This window comes from Chiloscyllium punctatum, chromosome 36 (genome assembly GCF_047496795.1).
Source record: "Chiloscyllium punctatum isolate Juve2018m chromosome 36, sChiPun1.3, whole genome shotgun sequence".
NCBI classification, from domain to species: Eukaryota; Metazoa; Chordata; class Chondrichthyes; order Orectolobiformes; family Hemiscylliidae; genus Chiloscyllium; species Chiloscyllium punctatum.
This window is the reverse complement of record NC_092774.1, coordinates 12545714-12562749: the sequence shown is the minus strand read 5'-3', so window position 1 is coordinate 12562749 and position 17036 is coordinate 12545714. Positions and strand designations below refer to the sequence as shown.

The following is a 17036-nucleotide window of genomic DNA, read 5'->3' as shown; positions in this document are numbered from 1 at the left end:
TATTCTCTCCCCACCCGCCTTAAACTAATCACTGGGTTGTGAGTCCATTGTGCTAACATTCTGGTGGCCCCAGGCAGTGTCTGTATCTGCTCTGCTGTTTCTCTCCATATTGTGATCCAGCGGCCATCTTGTCCGTCAAGTTGGCCAACTGATGGCTCAGTGACCATCTTGTGTGTCTGTGTGCCTAGTATCACCCTGCCCTGTGCCATCTCCCACTTCTCCGCCACGCCCATTCTCTCTCCCCCGCTCAATCTCTCTATCAACCCCACCCATTCTCTCTCTCTCTGTACCCCCTAGTCTCTCTCTACCCCCACCCCCTGCCCCCCGTCCATTTTCTCTCTCTCTGTCCCCCATCCTTTCGGTCTCTTTTCTCCCCAGCCCCCACCACACCGTCCTTTCTCGAGCCTCGAACCATCTTTGACCGCTGTATCAAGCCCTTCAAAGGACAGAGAGAGAAAGAGGGAGATAATGGATAGTAATGACTCTACCTGGGAGTCGGGAGGGGTGAGAAATGGCTGATCTTCTAAATTGAGAATACCTAAAATGATTTTTGCAAGGTTTGTAGCTCAGGTTGAGGTTTAAGGTGTAGGTTTGCTCGCTGAGCTGTAGGTTTGATATCCAGACGTTTAATTACCTGGTGATGAAACCAGCGTCTGTGCAAAAAGGTTGCCCCTCAGAAATCTTTCCCCTCTCACCCTAAACCCGTGCCCTCCATATCTGGACTCGCGAAACGTGGGGAAAAGACAGACAAAAGTTGAGTAGCCAGACAGAATGCAAAAACAATAAAATGTCGAATCACAGGGAAACACAAATTGTAGCTCGACCCCTTTTTTGTCCTACTGGCATTTGGACTCTTAAAATCTGACAGGAACACCAGCACCCCTAGTGAGCACACTGCGCATGTTTCCCGGTGTCAGTTACGCAGTGCACATGCCCACCGGTGTCAGCTAAACACTGGGCATGCTCATCGCTTTCCGCAAAAAAAAAGGCGCGCGACCTTCCTTTGATGGCCCAATAGGGAACCGTGGAGGACCAGAACAAAACTGGTCCTCCTGCCAATCAGAGCCACCCCATTGTCTGAATGCGGAAGTTGGACCATGAGTTTCTGAAGCTGCTCCTCCTGCTCCTCTCTTTCTGAATCAACATTGAGCTTCACTCAGACCGCAAATTCCTTCCTCTGTCTCAGATCTGTGAGTACCGCACTCTCTTTTCTCGCCCCCTTTGCCATTTCTACTTTTTTCCGGAGTTCAATTGTTGACTTACACCAACTGAAAGGAAAGGGATTGAACCCAGGGAGGGGACGGACTATGGAAAAGTGATCGAGGTCTGTGTTTCAATTGGCAAAATAGACAGGCAGTAGGCTGGAAGGACACAGCAAATCAGGCAGCATCAAGAGGTGTAGAAGTCGATAATTCGGGTGTAACCCTTCTTCAGGACTGGGGCTGGGGGCTGGGGGCTGGGGGCTGGGGCTAAAGTGGGGAGAGGTGAAGATAGGGAGAGGGTCCGGCCTGATTAATCATTGGGTGGAAGAAATCAGGTTGGTGACAGGAAGGAGTGGTAGTGAGAGGCACGGGGCTGAGAAGGGAGTCGGGGGATGGAAAGGGAGGTTATTTGAAATTGGAGAACTTGATGTTGGGTCCTGCAGGCTGTAGGCTGCCCGGGTGGAAGATGGGGTTTGTTCCCTAATTTGCAGTTTGGTTTGTTGTGGCAATAGAGGAAGGCTAAGATGTTCTTGTCAGAAAGGGAGTGGGAAGGGGAATTAAAATCGATGGTGACTGGGAGGTCCGGACGGCATCTACGGACCCGGCTGTGATGCTCACCAATCCGTTCCCCAAGTTTACGCTCAGTCTCCCCGAAGTAGAGAAGACCACAATTTACAAACACGTGGCAAATGCTGTATCTCAATGTGAAGTTATAGTCTTTGCTATGGAAAGAAAAAGCAGAAAGACAGTGTATTATTTAAATGGTGATACTTTGGGATGTGGAGAAAGTGAGAACTGCAGATGCTTGAGATCAGAGGCAAAGTGTGGTGCTAGAAAAAGGCAGTAGGTCAGGCAACATCTGAGGACCTTGAGAGTCGACATTTCGGTCCCGAGCACTTCATCAGGAATGATGTGTGGATGGACAAAGGGTCTGATTCTGTGCTGTATGACTCGAATCATCTTCGGGGAGAGCAGAAGGGTGATTGTGAAGGTTGGAGTTTAAGAGGAGCTTTCAAAGATGTTTGCCCTGAATGGGAGCAGAAGTTACAATGAAATCTTGCATTTGTGAGACAGCAACTGAGTGAGTGAGTAAATCCGAGGTTTTGGTGCAAAGTGGGAATTCGTTGCACTGTGAGGATGAAGCCCTACCTATTGAGTCATTTCTGCTGGTGAATGAAACCAGGCTCAAGATTAGGAGGAGTAAATTTAGGACAGGGATGAGGAGGAACTGCTTTTCCTGGAGTGTAGTGAATCTATGGAATTCTCTGCCCCAGGAAGCAGTGGAGGCAGCTTCATTAAGTATATTCAAGACACAGTTGGATGGGTTTTTGCATGGTAGGGGAATTAAAGGTAGTTGGGACAATGCAAGGAAGAGGATCTCAGATGATGAATAGATTAGCCATGATCTTAATGAATGGCGGAGCAGGTTGGACGGGCCAAATGGCCTTCTCCTGCTTCTATCACTATGTAACTGTAACCCTGCATTTCCCACAGCTAACCCACCTAACCTGCACATCTGTCATCATTATAGGCAATTTAGCATGGCCAATCCAAATCAAGGCCGGTGAGCAGTGAGGTGATGTGGGAAATGAATATTAGAGAAAGGGACAAGGAGAGTAAATGTACCAGCAATCAAAACTGGATTCTAAAGATCACAAAAACTGAAACGGTGAGTCTGAATGTGTGCTGCATTGTAACAAAATTGAATGAATTAACTGCACACATTGAAGTGAATAATTATGGTCTGAGACTCCTTACAGAGACATGGCTTCAGGATGGCAAGGATTAGATTCTGTATATTGAGGGTGTTGTCTAATGGGAAGCTTGGTAAAGGTAAAGGGTTGGCACTGCTAACCTGCAACCCATTTGAAAAGATGAAAGACTTAACAATCCAGGTTTGTTCAATGGATCATTTCAGTGACAGGACACTGTCGTGTTTTTCTATAAATTCTGTGTCTTATGATCTTATTCTCCATAACCACTTGATGAAGGAACAGTGCTCCAAAAGTGAGTGCTTCTAAATAAACCTGTTGGACTATAATGTGGTGTTGTGATTTTTAAATTTGTCCAGGTTAGGGGGGGAAATTGCTCTGCTAAATTACCCATAGTGCCCAGGGATGTGCAGGTTAGGGTGTGATAGTCAGGGAGTAGAGCAACAGGTGAAGGGGAATAGATGTGGGTGGGTTCCCCTTTGGAGGGTCAGTGTGGACTCGTCGGGCCGAGTGGCCTGCTTCCACACCGTGGGGATTCTGTGAAGGGAAGGAATTCCTGCAAACTGTGGAGGGCGGTGCAGGCTAGCCAGCCGGCCGGCCGCGCCCCACCCCTTCCTCGCCCCTTTTCCCATTCCCTACCCCACCCTGATCCATTGAAGGCGTCACAACGCGGAAGTGGCCCTGTCAGTTTGCATGAGACTCCCTCCCTCTGGGCAATTCTTCGTCCTGGGAGTGTGTGGGGGGGAATCTGTTCACTTGTGGCAACTGGAGTGAATCCAAGGAGGCAGCAGACTCTGCAAACTCAGGTATGTGTCTTAATTACCCGGGAGAGGAGGGACAGAAGGATGGGGTGGAGCTGTTTTCCCCATCGCGCCAGAGTCTGAGACTTTTATAAAATCATGAGGATGGGACAATCCCGAACTGGAGGGTCATAGATTCAGGGTGAGGGCGGGGGGGGGAGATGTAAAAGAGACCTCGGGCAACTTTTTCATGAAGAGGGTGGTGCGTTTATGGAATGAGCTGCCAGAGGAAGTGGTGGGGGGTGGTACAATTCCAACAGTTGAAAGACAACTGGATGGGTGGATGAATACAAAGGGTTCAGAAGGAGAGGGGCCAAGTGGTGGTAAATGCAACTGGAGTCATAGAGATGTACAGCACAGAAACAGACCCTGACTGGGAGCAGAAGAGTTTGACTGAAGTGTATTGGTGTTAATGCCTTGATGTCTCATTTTGCTCCCACCTTCCCGGGGTCATTAACCATTTTGTGTCTGGTCCTTCCTCAAGAAGCTGCATTGCAGGTTCACCCTGAATTGACACACTATTTTTTTGCTTCCCAAAATCAGACCTGCTCACTCTCAGCAGGATCCCAGTGTTGTGAAAGATATTAACTTTCAGGTGGAGGTATCCAAAATTCACAGAGATGTCAGTCTTGATGTTTTTGGTTTTCTGCCCCTGTAAGATCCTGAATCAGCACCTTCAGGGGAATTAGTTAGAGTGGAGTGAGAACAGAGGGGAAGGGAGAGTGGGATGGTGCTTTCAATTTTGTGGAACAACAAAAGAACAGAATATTCTGCAGAAAGTAGAATTGCTTGTTCAGAATTTCTACCCTACACTGATAGTGATAATTTTTGTAATCCCTTTTTACAGAGTATTTGAAGATCTGAAGTTGGAAGATTCAAAATCAACAGATGAAAGTCTTATGCCCAAATCATTGACTCTCCTGCTCCTCGGATGCTGCCTGACCTGCTGTGATTTTCCAGCGCCACACTTTCTGACTCTGACTCTCCAGTGTCTGCAGTCCTCACTTTGACGTCAATGTCTGACAGTCACTCAATCCATCGGGACCGCAACGGTTTTCAACTCTGATTCTGTGAGAAGGAGCAAAGCTTTTTGGTTCCTGTTTGCGTATGTTTTCAGCATCAGTGGGACTGGATGAGAGACCCTACTGTTGCAGCGCACTGAGTGTGGAGCCTGAAACAGTTATACGGACTGGGAAGAGGAATTGACGGAAGGGAGGGGCTGTATGCGTGTTTGTGTGTAACTGAAACTTTAGTCATGGATAAACCGGAGAAATCCCACCTTTTGGAGAAACGATGGAAGTGTGATGACTGCGGGAAAAGCTTCTGTTTCCCATCTACCCTGGACTCTCATCGGCGCAGCCACACCGGGGAGAGGCCGTCCCCCTGCCCCGAGTGCGGGAAGGCCTTCAGCAATTCCTCCGCCCTGCTGACCCACGAACGGGTTCACACAGGGGAGAGGCCCTTCAGCTGCCCAGAGTGCGGGAAGTGCTTTACCCAGGTCTCCACCCTGCTGACCCACCAACGGGTCCACACGGGGGAGAGGCCGTTCACCTGCTGTCAGTGCAAGAAGGCTTACACCTGCTCCTCCGGCCTGCGGAGGCACCAGCGAGTTCACCTGGAGGGGAATTGAAACTGTGATGGCCAAGTTGCATCCTTTCCCCGGTCTGGCCTACACATGACTCCATGTCCACAACAGTGTGGTTGACGCTACACTGCCCCACCCCTCCTCGCTCGGCAAATGAGAGGGGAGAAACTTACTTGGGGACAGAGTATGGATTGAAATTGCTGAGTGAGGAGGCAACACATCCTCCTGGTTACAGCTGTACCAAGGATCCAATTACAAAGGGACGACTGGGTGCTAACCAATAGTAAAGAACTTGGGGGGGTGGTGGAGTGTATGTACTTTGACCTTGAGCTGTTTAAAAAGCAGCTACTTTTTCTCTGCCTTTTTGCAGGGGGATCTGAAGATGTAACAAAGTTGGGTTGGATCAGACTGGTTCTATTTCCAAAGTAGGAATTTATAAAATATTACATGGATTGACTGCCTGCAGTTTCGCACTTTTTGAGCAAAGTAGAATGTGTCTGCAAACATAATTCTGCCAATTCAAATTCAGAGTTATTTGTGTGTGTGCATGTGAGTTTGTGTGCATGCTTGGTAAAGAGTATAAGCCTGTGAGAGTGTTGGGGGGTGTATGTGTGTGTATATGTATGAGAGAAGTATGAATAAAAGCAAAGGGTTGCATTTTGCTGAAACAAGGAAGGGTGGACCTATACAGGTAGTGGTAGGGCCTTGAGTCTTGTTGGAGAACAGAGACATGGGAGGATTCGGGTGCATAGCTGCATCACTGGGAGACAGGGTGGTCAAGAAGGTGTTTCGCACACTTGCCTTCATTGTTCACCCCATTGAGTATAGGAGTTGGGACATCATGTTGAGCTTGTACAGGATGTTGGTGAGGCCACTTGGAGAGTACTGAGTACAGTTTTGGTGGCCCTGTAATAGGAAGAGTACTATTAGAGAGGGTTTAATAAAGATTTACCAGGACATTGCCAGCACTGGAGGGGTTGAGTTATAAGGAGAGACTGGGACACTTTTCACTGAAGTGCAGGAGGTTGAGTGGTGATGTCATTGAGATTGATAAAATCATGAAGAGTGGAGGTAAGGAGAATAGCAAAGGGCTCTTCCTTAGTGTAGAGGTGCTCAAAACTAGGAGGTATATTTTTTAAAAGTGAGGGGAGAGATATTTAAAAGGAGCCTGATGGACAACATTTTGGTACAGGGTGGTTTGCATATGGAATTAACTTGCTGAGGAAGTGGTAGATGCGGGGACAGTTACAACATTGAAACGACATTCGGATGGGTACATGAATAGAAAGGTTTAGAGGATTATGGGCCAAATGTAAGTAAGTGGGACTAGTTTAGTTTGGGAATCCTGGTCGGCATGGACGAGTTGGACCGAAGGGTCTGTTTCTGTGCTGTCTACCTCTATGAACCAGAAGTGATCTTATTGAAACCAATAGATTTCTGAAAGGGGCTTGACAGGATAGATGCCGATAAAATGCTCCTTTGTGGGGAGGGTCATAGAATCCCAACAATGTGGAAACAGGCCATTCAGCCCATCTATTCCACACTGGCCCTCTGAAGAGCATCCCACCCATACCTAACCCATTTCTCTGTATTTCCCATGGCTAATCTATCCTAACTTGCACATCCCAGGGCACTATGGGTAAGTTAGTACTGCCAATCCACCCTAACCGACACCCTAAAATACAGAAGAGAAAGTGTTGGATGTCTTCAAACATAAAGGTGGATAAATCCCCAGGACCTGATCCGGTGTAGCCGAGAGCTCCATGGGAAGCTAGAGAAGTGATTGCTGGGCCTCTTGCTGAGATATTATCATCAATAGTCACAGGTGAGGTGCCGGAAGACTGGAGCTTGGCTAACATGGTTCCACTGTTTAAGAAGGGTGGGAGTCCAGTAAGCCTGATGGCATTGGTGGGCAAGTTGTTGGAGGGAGTCCTGAGGGACAGGATGTACATGTATTTGGAAAGGCAAGGACTGATTAGGGTAAGGTCCTAGGGAGTGTTGCTGAACAAAGAGACCTTGGAGTGCAGGTTCATAGCTCCTCAAAAGTGGAGTCGCAGGTAGATAGGATAGTGAAGAAGGCATTTGGTATGCTTTCCTTTATTGGTCAGAGTATTGAGTACAGGAGTTGGGAGGTCATGTTGTGGCTGTACAGGACATTGGTCGGCCACTGTTGGAATGTTGCATGCAATTCTGGTCTCCTTTCTATCGGAAAGATGTTGTGAAACTTGAAAGGGTTCAGAAAAGATTTACAAGAATGTTGCCAGGGTTGGAGGATCTGAGCTAAAGGGAGATACTGAACAGGCTGGGGCTGTTTTCCCTGGAGCATGGGAGGCTGAGGGGTGACCTTATCGAGGTTTACAAAATTAGGAGGGGCATGGAAACGATAAATAGACTAAGTCTTTTCCCTAGGGTCAGGGAGTCCAGAACTAGAGGGCATAGCTTTTGGGTGAGAGGGGAAAGATATAAAAGAGACCTAAGGGGCAACTTTTTTATGCAGAGGGTGGTACGTGTATGGAATGAGCTGCCAGAGGATGTGGTGGAGGCTGGTACAATTGCAACATTTAAAAGGCATTTGGATGGGTATATGAATAGGAAGGGTTTGGAGGGTTATGGGCTGGGTGCTGGCAGCTGGGACTAGATTGGATTGGGATATCTGGTCGGCATGGACGGGTTGGACCAAAGGGTCTGTTTCTATGCTGTACATCTCTATGACTCTAAAAGCAAGTTGTAGACAAGTAAAAAGGCCCAACCACGCAAGGAGGTGGTTAACAACCTTAGGGCATCCCTCTTAAACCTTGCATCTTGTTTGTTTACAAATTAAACATGCTTCAGCTCTTTTCCTATCTGCTTTCTGGAAATCTGGGTGACACCAGGTTTGTAATACAGTATTAACCATTCCCTCCTTGCCCAGGTGTGTACAATACTGCACATAATCAATTGAAAAAGGCAGAGGCAAAGAAGGAACACAAAGTAGTCCATCAGGGGTCACCCACATTTCGGTTTGAGTATCGAGGGAGTACCCTGTTTGAGGCCATAGTTTGTGCTGCTCAGCAGGGGGCGCACCCTGTGATTTCAGTCCCATACCCAGGCCTGGCATTTCTATCCCCATATTGTCTCTGTCGGGGTTTTGCTGGGGACCCAATGGGACCAGAGGTTTGAGGTGTCAGGCTGCCCGCTTGGCAGCAGCATCCATCTGCTCATTCCTTTGGAGACTGTATCCATTGCCTCGGCATGAGCTGAACATCTTGATAGCTGCCAGATTGATTGGACAAAACAGCATTAGTGTTCGTCTGCCCCATGAGGGTTAAAAATCCTCTCCGTTCCCACAAGTCTCTGTAATCATGGGTCACACCAAAAGCACAGTGAGAGTTGAAGATCTCAACCCCCGGGAGGGGTCTCTCAGTTCCGAGATCGGTCAAATGAACACTAGGATTATGGTCTGCTTCAGCAAGGTTTCACACTTTAATTTGTAACGGCCGGGCAAAGATTTGTCCAGCAACACAGATATTAAAAGATTCTGTGTTCCTTGGAGAAACTGTGTGATTAACTTGGAATAAAATATCAATTTTCATATGTTTTTTAAGAGACAGTACAGCCTTAATTACAGAATAATCCAATAAAATGTAATAAAGTTACATAGTGGACAACAGATTAGATTACTTACAGTGTGGAAACAGGCCCTTCGGCCCAACAAGTCCACACCGCACCCGCCGAAGCGCAACCCCTACATCTACCCCTTACCTAACACTACGGGCAGTTTAGCATGGCCAATTCACCTGACCTGCACATCTTTGGAGTGTGGGAGGAAACCGGAGCACCCAGAGGAAACCCACGCAGACACGGGGAGAACGTGCAAACTCCACACAGTCAGTTGCCTGAGGTGGGAATTGAACCCAGGTCTCTGGCGCTGTGAGGCAGCAGTGCTAACCACTGTGCCACCGTGCTGCCCACGCACCCAATGATATTTCCTGGGAACAATGTCCTTATACTTGTGCTTCAAGGTTAGCTAGGATGGTTAGTAATGTCTTAATTAGATCCATACAATGAAGAAGGCATTGTTTGCTTAATCTGCAATTCAGTTAGCTCAGGAATGCAGAAATGCAGCTTTTAGCCATTTTAAACATGTTAATTTGCAGCCTGAAGCCTACATTACTTTATATTGAGATGCTATTTTGAGGTTATTAAAAGCTCCTGACAAGAGGCTAAATCTAGGTATTAGATCCTCATCTGGTGTGGACCTGCTCTGTCACTCAAAAGAAAACTAAATTTACAATTTAAAGCCATACGTGCTATTCTGCTGAATTAATCCAGCTGATTTGTTTTTGTTTAAAAATGTGAAAACCTCGAACAGTTCTTCCAGTTAATCACTGGATATTCAAATTTCTCTTCAAAATTAAAGGTCATCACAAAACTGGGTGTCATTGTGGGATTTGGAATCTGGAGGGTGTGCTTGTGAAGTTTGAATGAACAATATTTCAAAGTGAATGTTATCGTGTTCAGTATTAAGACTTTCTGGAGATGAAAAATTTGCCCTTGTGTGTTTTGCAACACTTAACCAAGGTCAGTTCCATAGAATATGCAGACAGGTTGATGTGAGAGTTGAGAGCTGGGGCAAACATCAGGAATAATGGAGGCAGGAGAACAGCAATTAGAGTTAGAAAGTTAGCCAAAAATATAAAAACAGGAAGGAAAGTTTCATCACTTTGTTTACTTTTTTAAGAAAAGCTAAGTGTTGGTTCTGTAAAAAATGAGTCTGGGGATTCAATAACGGAGGATAAAGAGATGGTCGGTGAATTAAAAAGAGCTTGAATCTGTCTTCACTAGAGAGGATACAAGTAACAGCCTGGAACTAGCTGGAAATCAGGAATTGAAAGGGAAGGAGGAACTGAAGACAATTACAATTACCAGGGAAGTAGTACTGAGTAAACTGTTGGAACTACAAGCTCACAAGTCCCAGGGGTCCAAAGGATTTCATCTAGACCCTGAAAGAAAAACTAGCTGGTGATATAGTTAATGCATTGGTTTAATTTTCCAAACGTCATTAGTTTCAGGGAAGGTTTCTGTAGATTGGAAAACTCCTTTCTTCAAAAAGGGAGACCGAGAACAGGACACTGCAGACCATTTACCTTAACATATGTCATAGGGAAAATGTTCAAAGCTATGATTAAAGATGTGATGACAGGGCACTTGTACAAGTTCAAGGTAATCAGGCAGCGTGAATGTGTTTTTGTCAATGGGAAATAATGTTGTAATAATGTTTTGAAGAACTGCCTCTCCGCACTGTGACTGAGCTGATAAATCTCATGGACCGACAGGGAATGGAATCCGTTAGCACAGTCCCCGCATTTCCACGATTTCTCTGTCGTTCTGGTGTCCTTTTAGCTCCCTGTTTCTGATGAACAATTGAAACTGTGATCACACTCAGGAAACGTGTACAGTCACCCTCTACTGCGACAACTATAATGTTACTTCAGTCTGTGTAACTGGTTACAGCTCCATCCCATAGACAGCTCACTGGGGCACACTCTCTCTCAACAAGGACAAAAGACACACAAAAGTTGAGGAGTCAGATGCAATGTGGAAGCAATAAAATGTCGATACACAAGGGAAAAAAAAATTGTGGCTCCCTGTTGGCATTTGGGCACTTAAAATCTGTCAGAAACACCAACATCCCAAAGAGCACACTGCGCATGTTCGTCGGTGTCAGCAAACTAGTGGGCATGCTCGTCACTCTGCGTGAAAAAAGGCGCGCGACCTTTCTTTTTGATTGCCCAATAGGGAGCCCTGGAGGACCGGAAGGACGTTGGTCCTCCTGCCAATCAGAGTCACCCCATTGTCTGAATGCGGAAGTTGGACCATGAGGTTCTGAAGCTGTTGCTGCTCGTGTCTGAATGAACATTGAGCTTCATCCCAGACTGCAAATTCCTCCCTCTGTCCATTATCTGGGAGTACGGCACTCTCTTCTCTTGTCACCTTTTCCATTTATTTTTATTCTGGGATTCAGTTGTTGACTTGCAGCAACTAAAAGGAAAGGGAGTGTGTCGGGATGGGGACAGACTCTGGAAACGGTGCTCCAGGTCTGTGTCTCAATTGGCAAGATACATAGGTAGGAGGCTGGAAGAACACAACAAGTCAGGCAGTATCAGGAGGTGGAGAAGTCAACTTTTCGGGTGTAACCCTTCTTCAGGATTGGGGATGGGTGTAGGGGGCGATGCAGATAAAGGGTGTGCTGGGTGGTGAAGTGGGCACAGGTGGAGACAGGTAGAGGGTTCGATCTAGGCAAAAGGGAGGACTGCAGATGCTGGAAACCAGAGTTTGGATCAGAGTGGTGCTGGAAAAGCACAGTAGGTCAGGCAGCATCCAAGGAACAGGAAAATCGATGCTTCGGGCAAAAGCCCTTCATCAGGAATTTTCCCAGGGTTGGGGAGTCCAAAGCTAGAGGACATATGTTTGAGGTGAGAGGGGAATGATTTAAAAGAGACGTGAAGGACAACCTTTTCACATAGACCGTTGTACATGCGTGGAACGAGCTGCCAGAGGAATTGGTGGAGGCTGGTACGATTATATTTAAAATGCATCTGGCTGGGTACAGGAATCGGGATGGTTTGGAGCCGTGTGGGTCACATGCTGGCAAACGGGACTAGATTAATTTTGGATATCTGGTCATCACGGACAAGTTGGGCCAAAGGGTCTGTTTCCATGCTGTATGACTCTTAATCGTCTTTGGTGAAAGCAGAAGTGTGGTTGTGAAGACTAGAATTTCAGAGCAGCTTTCGAAGATGTTTTGCCCTTACTGGGAGTAGAAGAATACAATGAAATCTTGCATTTGTGAGAGAGCAACTGAGTAAAGGGAGTACATCTGCGATTTTGGTGGAAAATGGGAATTCTTTGCACTGTGGGGATGAAGTCCAACCCTATCCATTTATTTCAGCTGGTGGATGAGACTCGGCAGTTCATGCAGGCAGTCAATCCAGTAATATTTTGTAAATTCCACTTTGGAAATAGAACCAGTCTGATTCAAGATTGGGATACAGGCAGACTCTGACCTCACACCTTTAATGCATTGTCTAAGCTGAGATGACACCTTTTGTTATAAAACCTTAAGTTATTTCAAGAAAGTGTCTTTCAGGAAGTTCTGGGATTTCCATATTAATGATACCTGCAACCCATTCTGAAATATGAAAGGCTTAACAATCCAGGTTTGTTCAATATATCATTTCAGTGGCAGGACACCGTAATGTTTTTCTATAAATTCTGTACCTTATGATCTTATTCTCCACAACCACCTGATGAAGGAGCAGCACTCCAAATGCTGGTCCTTCCAAATAAACCTGTTGGACAATAACCCGGGTGTGTGTGATTTTTTTTAAACTTTGTCCAGGTTAGGTTGGATTGATCATGCTAAAGTGCTCAGTGTCCAGGGATGCGCAGCTTAGAATGGATTGGCCATGCTAAATTACCTATAGTTCCCAGGAATGTGCAGGTTCGGGTTAATTGGCCAGGTCAAACTATCCAGAGTGAAGATCTAGACCCCTCTTAAGGGCCCTTTGGGTTCGCAATTGGTCTAAAGAATCAATGAAATGCAGTCTGTACAAAGCAAGGTTATCAGTTTAATATGGCAGCTTGACCCAATTCTGTCCAACAACACAGTGATTAAAGCTTCTGTGTTCCATGGCGAAGTTGTGCAATTACATTTGAAAATGACACGTTATTTGTTTTGGTTTTTTAAGAGACAGTACAGCCTTAATTACAAGAAAAGACCAATCAAATGTAATAAGGTGACATGATTTAGAGCAGGTTAATCCAGTGATATTTCCTGGGAAAGGGGTCTTAATTACATAAATCATCATGCCATGGTAGCAGCTCAAGGTTAGTTCAAATGGTCAATTAATGTGTCCGTGTTCATTTTAAACAAACTCCATTGTCCTCTTATCTTTGGATTGTAGCTTAGTTCTGCAAAACAGCAGGACAAGTTCACAGAGTTCAATCATTATTCTCAGCCATTTTGTGTATTATTTTAAATTGAAAAGCCATTTTGTGGTTAGTAAAAATCTACATATACTTGTTGAGTCTGACAATACCCTAAATTCAAATTTTAGATCCTCACCTGAAGCATCAGAGTCTGAGGGGTGACCTGATAAACGTTTGTAAGAGGCATGGATATGGTGAATACCCAAGGTCTTTTCCCCAGGGTAAGGGAGTCCAAAGCTCGAGGGCATATGTTTGAGGTGAGAGGGGAATGATTTCGAAGGGACCTGAGGGGCAACTTCACACAGAGAGTGGTGCATGTATGGAACGAGCTGCCAGAGGGAGTGGTGGTGGTTGGTACAATTACAACATTTAAAAAGCATCTGGATGGGGATATGAATAGGAAGGGTTCGGAGGGATATGGGGCACATGCAGACAAATGAGACTAAATTAGTTTAGGATATCTGATCAGATGAATTGGACCAAAGGGTCTGTTTCTGTGCTGTACGACACTAATCGTCTTTGGCGAAAGCAGAAGTGTGGTTGTGAAGACTGGACTTTCAGAGCAGCTTTCAAAGATGTTTTGTCCTTACTGGGAGCAGAAGAAGTTACAATGAAATCTTGCAGTTGTGAGACAGCGACTGAGTGAGTGAGTACATCCCAGATTTTGGTGGAAAGTGGGAATTCATTACACTGTGGGGATGAAGCCGTACCCTATCCAGTCATTTCTGCTGGTGGGTAAGACCAGACCTCAAGACTAGGGGGAGTAGATTTAGGACAGAGATGAGGAGGAGAAAGTGAGGACTACTTCTCTTCCTGGACTATAGTGAATCTATGGAATTGTCTTCATTAAGTATAATCAAAATGGGTTTTTGCATGGTTGGGGAATTAAGGGTAGTTGGGGCAATGCTGCTAGGAGGAGCTGAGACGATGGATAGATCGGCCATGATCACAATGAAGAACGGGGCAGGCTGGATGGGCAAAATGGTTGACTCCTGCTTTTATTACTGTGAATTTCCCATGGCTAGCCCACCTAATCTGCATGTTACTGGGCACTATGGGTAATTTAGCATAGCAAATCCACTCTAACCTGCACCTACCTGGACACCATGGGTAATTTAGCACAGCCAATCCAACCGAAGCCACTGAACACTGGGTAACTTAACATGGTCAATCCACCTGAACCTGGACAAAGTTAAACACCACGTAACACCAGGTTATGTCCCAACAGGTTTATTTGGAAGTAGCACTAGCTTTCGGAGCACTGCTCTATCATCAGGTGGTTGCGGAGTATAAGATCAGAACGCACAGAATTTATGGAAAAACATGACAATGTCCTGCTACTGAAATGATATATTGAACAAATCTGGATTGTTACCCCTCTCATCTTTTACAGTGGGTTGCAACTACCATTCATATGTAAATCTCGATAACATAAGGTTTTATAACAAAAGGTAACAACATCTGGGCGGCACGGTGGCTCAGTGGTTCTTAATTCTGCCTCACAGCGCTTGGGACCCAGGTTCAATTCCAGCCACTGGCCACAGTCTGTGTGGAGTTTGCACATTCTCCCCGTGTCGGCATGAGATTTCTCCAGGTGCTCCGGTTTCCTCCCACAATCCAAAACTATGCAGGTGAGGTGAATTGGCCATGCTTAAATTGCCCAGTGTGTTACATGCATTGGTCAGGGGGTAAATATGGGGAATGAGGCCTGGTGGGTTACTCTTTGGAAGGTTAGTGTGGACCTGTTGGGCCAAAGGGCCTGTTTCCGTACTCTAGGGAATCTAATCCAATCTCAGCTCAGACAATGCGTTAAAAGTCAGAGTCTGTCTTTATCCCCACCTTGAATCTGACTAGTTCTGTTTCTAAAGTAGGAATTTATAAAATACAATATGTTCTGACAGCTTGCAGATTGTGCATTTTTAAGCAAAATAGAATTTATCTGAAAATATAATTCTGCAAATGCAAATTCACCCCCAAGGACTTGTGTATACTTACAGCAAAAAAGTTTATTTCCGTGCTGTGTATCTCTGTCTGTTTGGTAACAGATGCTTTATTTCTGTTGGTGTAAATATTGTTGTAAATCATAGCTACGTACTAACAGTTACATGTAAGGGAAAGAGAATTCCTCAAGTAGGGCACTATCAGAATCCTGGGAGACCCCTATTTCTGGTTTACTTCCTATTGACAAACATTAAGCATGAGCACGTATTTATTTCTATTTTTTTTGTTTCACTTTTCTTGTTTGATTCCCTGGTACGACTACACTCTGTGACTGGTCGGTTGTCAGGCTGGGAGGCAGTGGATTGGGTTTCGATTGACTGAATGTTGTATTGTTCTGGAAGGTGTAAAGGGGTTGAGGGGTGGGGTTTCGGGGAATCAAAACTTCAGCAGAGCTGAACATCTTGCTGTGTGAGAACAGGGAGATCAACAGAGGACGGAGAAGCCAGGACCTGAAATCCGACCTGACACCGGATTACTGTGATCAGTGTTTTGATTTGCAATGCCAACCCTCTACCTTCACCTAGCTTCCCGTTTGACTACCCCCTCGACGTTCAAGGACTAATCCTTGTCGTCCTGAAGCCACGTCTCTGTAAGGAGTCTCAGACCATAATTATTCTCTTCACTGTGTGCAGTCAATTCATTCACTTTTGTAACAGTGCAGCACACATGCAGACACCCTGTTTTCGGTTTAGATCTTTGCAATCCAGATTTAATTGCTGGTACATTTCCTCTCCTTGTCTCCATCATTCTGTGATGTTCATTTCCCACATCACTACATTGCTCACTGGCCTTGATTGGGATTGGCCGTGCGAAATTACCCACAGTGCCCAGGGATGTGCAGGTTAGGTGTATTTGTCAGGGTAATGTAGAGCAGTATGGGTGGGTTCCCCTTCAGAGGGTTAGGTGTGGACTCGTTGGGCCGAGTGGCCTGCTCCCACACTGTGGGGATTCTCTGAAGCGAAGGGATGGTTGCAAACGGTGCGGGGCAGGACAGCGCAGGCGCAATGCGTGCGCCCGGCTTGGCCCCGCCCACCCGCTCCTATTGTGACGTCACAACGCGGAAGTGACACTGAATGAATGAAAATCCCTCCGTCTGGGCAAATGGTGGGGCGGGAAAATCTGTTCACTTGGAGCAATGGGAGTGAATCCAGGGCGGGAGCAGACCCTGTCAGCTCAGGGATGGGAGTTAATTACCGCGGAGGGTCGGCAGGAGGGAGTCTGACGAATAGATTGGATTCGGGGACTGGGGACGGGGCAAGTCAGTCATCTCCCGATAGAGAGGAGTAACATACTACTGCCTCTGGGGTGAAAGGTGTTCTGTGGGCCCGTATAAAGAAGTTCCTTGTGGATTGAGGAGTTTCCCCTATCAGGCTTCCCTTTTCTCGAATCGGCCCGTCCTACAAAAAGGGATGGTGTTCCTGGGCGTCCTTAAAATATTTACCATAATGGCGGGGTTGATCATTTTTATCCTCACTAGGCTTGCGTCTGCAGATAAAATCAAAAAGACAGGTTCGGTAACGCCATGGTAACTCCCCCTGATTTCTACTGTCCAGATGGACCATCTGGTCTTTCTGATGGAAGAGTCCATTACAATAATCAATCTTCATCACGTTCCACACGTCAAAGGGGTCTGGTCCGGCGTACTGGACGACATCTCCTCAGTATGGGTGCTGGATAATCTCTGATCATTCCTGGTCCCATCCATACTTAGTGGCTTTCCCCATCAGGATGTTGTACGTGATCAGAAAGGTGAGGAGATAAGTGA

At 46.1% G+C, this 17036-nt stretch overlaps 1 protein-coding gene and 1 long non-coding RNA gene across 2 annotated transcripts in view; both read left to right on the top strand.

Annotated features, from left to right (window-relative positions):
- The window catches only part of LOC140460006 (uncharacterized), a 65638-nt gene that overhangs the window by 29994 nt on the left and 18608 nt on the right, over positions 1 to 17036 (top strand). The window lies entirely within an intron of this gene.
- Positions 1018 to 5723, top strand: LOC140460813 (uncharacterized). Its single transcript, XR_011954353.1, has 3 exons — positions 1018 to 1190; positions 2734 to 2871; positions 4562 to 5723. It is a non-coding gene; the product is annotated as an uncharacterized lncRNA (long non-coding RNA).